This window comes from Morus notabilis, unplaced genomic scaffold (genome assembly GCF_000414095.1).
Source record: "Morus notabilis unplaced genomic scaffold, ASM41409v2 Scaffold437, whole genome shotgun sequence".
Taxonomy (NCBI): Eukaryota; Viridiplantae; Streptophyta; class Magnoliopsida; order Rosales; family Moraceae; genus Morus; species Morus notabilis.
In genome coordinates this window covers 714,169-718,292 of record NW_010363915.1, presented here as the reverse complement: position 1 = coordinate 718,292, position 4,124 = coordinate 714,169, and positions in this window count along the sequence as shown.

The following is a 4,124-nucleotide window of genomic DNA, read 5'->3' as shown; positions in this document are numbered from 1 at the left end:
GTGGGCTTTGGGCATGGAGGTCGGCGGGTTTTGTCCAACTTTAAATTTTCGAGCTACCCGAGCCCGAGCCCAACTTTCCTAATTGGACGGGCGGACAATAGAGACTGCCCATAGAATCTGAAAAAATTCAGGCTTCAGGCAGGCCCGTCGCCCAAAGTTCCAGGATATTGGGTGTCTGTGTGTCTAGTTCAATCATGAAAGACTGGGTTCTTCGCTAAAGCTATTGCTGACTTGCTATCGATATAAATCTTCGTTGATTCTTCTTGCGGTAAGCTTAACTCTTTCAGTAAATTCCAGAGCCAAGTTGCATGGCAGACACATGATGTAGCAGCTACGTACTCAGCTTCACAGGTTGAGAGTACTGTGACAATAGTTGCTTTTTTGACAGCGATGTGAAAGTATTGTCACCCATGAAAAGCATAAATCTGGTGGTACTTTCTCTATCGTCTGTATCTCCACTCCAATCGCTATTGCTATATCCAACAAGCTTCTAGTCATTAGAAATTGAATAGTATAAACCAGAGTTTGTTGTACCTTTGAGATAGCGAAGAATTCTCTTTGCGGCCTTAAAATGAGTGGTTGTTGAATTTTCCATGTAACGACTGACGAGTCCAATAGCAGAGAGAATATCAGGCCTCGTGCATGCCAAGTATCTTAGTGGTTGTTCTTAAGAAGAAATTTAAATTTGAATTATAACTATATTTAAGTTCATATTTTTTTTAAAAAATTTGAGTTTTAACTTAAATTTGAACTTAAATTTAGGATTAAACTTGAGTTTAAGGCCCCGTTTATTTCGCTGATTCGAGTTTTGTTACAGTAAAAAGTTCTCACAAACAGTCACATCTAACTTTTTTGCTACAGTAAAAAGCTCTCATATAAAATCACATCTCAACTCGAATTAAAAACTCGAATCAACGAACTAAACGGGCCCTAAGTTTCTCTTTTAACCCGAGTTTATAAACTCGAACTCAAGTTAATGAACAATATTTTTTTTTATTCTTAAAAATGTTGTAGCTTTTTCGTTTTAATTCTAATTGAGATGCTTTTTTTTCTATGCATTCACAACGAAAAGACGAATAAAATTCTACCCATATATCATATTAATTTTTTTATCACTATTGAGTTTTTATTAAAATACTATCTAAATACAAATTTAAATTTTGACCCACTCAAACACAAACTCAAATAGATTCTCAATTCAAATTATAACTCAAATGTGCACATCCAAACACAAACTCAAGTTACAACTTCAACTCAAGTTATAACTCAAATTCAACTCAAGATTATCACTCAAATCACCCTAACTTAAAAATACGAAAAAACAACCCCAAACTTCCAACAAAGCTCTTGAACAGTGTCGGATCTACACTTTCTCCTTCTTCATGCTTTAAAAGCTTGACTCCGCATTCCTCCGGTGTACTTATCTGCTTGCATTTGTCCATTTTAAACTTCTTGAGAATCTCCTTTGTGTAGTCTTCTTGTGAGATAAAAATTTCATCTTCCTTTTGCTTGACTTGATGCCTAGATAGATAAACTTCTCGAATTTCTTTGGTCATCACTTTCTTGAACTCTTCAAACATGCTTGGATTATTACCGGTGAAGATTGAAAGCCCGTTTAGTTCACTAATTTGAGTTTTTAATTTGAGTTAAAATATGATTTTATGTAAGAGTTTTTTACTGTAATAAAAAAATTAGATATGATAATTTCTGAAAGCTTTTTACTGTAGCAAAACTTAAATTTTAAACTCAAATCGATAAAATAAACGGAGTCTGAATCATCCACATATAAGCACACTGTCAGGATATCTCCATCTTTCATTTAGATGTAGAGAGCATACTCATAAGGACACTTGGTCAAGCCATTCTCTTAGAAGTACTTGTCGATTCAACTGTCCCACCCTCTTGGTGCTTGTTTCAATCCGTAAGGAGCCTTCTCCAACCTCAAAACTTTGAACGTGTTTAGAATTGATTCTGTTTTTATTTTTTATGTTTTTCGAGAAAAAAATTAAAACGTTTTCAAAACGACGTTTGGTGCAATAAAGACAAAAAATATAAATGAAAACGATTTTTTGGCTTAGTGTAAAATAAAAGAGAAATGAAAAATGACTTTTAGTCATTTTTCATTTTTTATTTTCGTTTTCTCGTCTCCCGAGCAGAGAGAGAAAGAAAGACATTAATGAGTTTTTTTTACACTGAAAACAATCTCTTGATAAAACTACCAAACGCATTTTCAAAAATGATTTCTGTCTGAGATTGAAAACGTTTTCATTTTCATTTTCATACAAAAAATAAAATTATTGTGGAACGAGTTCTAAACGTGCCCTTTAACTTCATAGTCTGATGGTTGCTGAATGTAGACTTCTTCTTCGAGAACTCCATTTAGAAAGGAAGATTTTACATCCATTTGATGTATCTTCCATTTATTTAAGCTGCCAAAGAAATGATCTGTCTAATAGTTTCCAAGCGAGCAACAAGAGCAAATACCTCATCATAATCGATGTCGGCTCTTTGACTATAGCCTTTCGCGACTAGTCTCGCCCATTCAATCTCTCCATCAGTATTCTTCTTTACCTTGTACACCCATTTGACGACCATAGCCTTCCCAGGTGTGATTTTTCTCTGTGGCTCTAATCTCTTCGTCCATCGCATTTCTCTACTTTTTGTCTAGTGCCGCCTCTTGGAAGTTTACTGGTTCATGATCAATAAAGAGGTAAAAGAGAGTAAGATTATAAAGTCTCTCAGTTACCCTGTAGAGATCTTGTAAACTTCTCGTGCATGTCACGTCTCGTTCATTTAGAAACGATGGTGGTGAATAACTATCATCAGTTAGTGTTGGTGAAGACGGTGGAGTTTTTGGTTCTTCTCTTGGTTTCTCCATTGTTGCTTGTTCTTCCTCTTTAAAGTATGGACCAAAGTTGAAGTCCTCTACATGAGAACCAAAATCTCATTCTCCTTCTTAATCGAATACAACATCTCGGCTAATCACTATCTTTCCATTCATAGGGTTGTACAATTAGTAGCCTTTAGAGTTGGTGTTGTAGCCGATGAAGATGAACTTCTCGCTTTTATTATGAAGCTTGGTTCTTCTCTCGTCCGGTATATGTATGATTAATACCCAAAAATATTATTCACAAGCGGTCAATTGTAGCACAGAAATGTGGTCGTATCCACAGAGAGGTGACTAAAACAACAAGAAAGATTAGTAGAAAAGAACGTTAGAGAAAAATAAACTGACAAAATAAATTAAAGTAAGAGAATATTTAGAAATTTTTATGCAAATAAAATGAAATGAGAGAAGATTTGTGTGAAGGAAATTCAGAAGTAAAAACGGTAAGGTTCGTTCACCAATTTAAGTTTTGATTCACAAAATAAATGTATCGAATAAATTAAATTTCTATGTTGATTTCGAAAATATTATTGTTACAAGTTATCTAAAATCGCCGATATATCAATTAGACAATATTGCAGTAAAAGACACTTACAAAATAATTTGAATGACAAAATATAGTGCATGACAGAATTACATAAGAAAAACATAACTGAACTCATATAAAAATTGGCACACAATTTTTTGAAAAATGAATGAAAGATAGATGAGATTTAATTCATTCGAATATTGAACATTACAGCACAAAGAATCAAAACCCGAATTGGGTCACTAACAAAAGTTCATCTTTAGCCTCACCAAAAGAACCCTAGCCTAGCCTGCAAAACATTCTCATAAGTTCTAAAGAGAAAATATGAGAATGACGGCAAGACGACAGAAAACTGAATATGAAAAACTGACTCTCAAATCTTAGGCTAACCCCATATTTATAATGTTCAGAGGTTGCCTGACAAATGAGGAAACAAATAATCAAAATAAAAAATTACAAAAGAAAAGGAAACAAAATAAAATTACACATAAATTAGGAGAAATCAGATGTGTGATTTAAGGAGGAAATCAAGCTATTTGCTCTGATTTTGGAGAAGAAATCAGACTCAGCACACGTGTCGAAACTCGATTGGAGGAAGGTTGGTGCGAGTGGAGGAAGCTGGTAGGGGCTCCAGCTGTCATGTGGGACCCACGTGGGAGACGGGCTGGAACGCGCTGGTGATTGCGCATGGAAGAAATGCATCCTAGT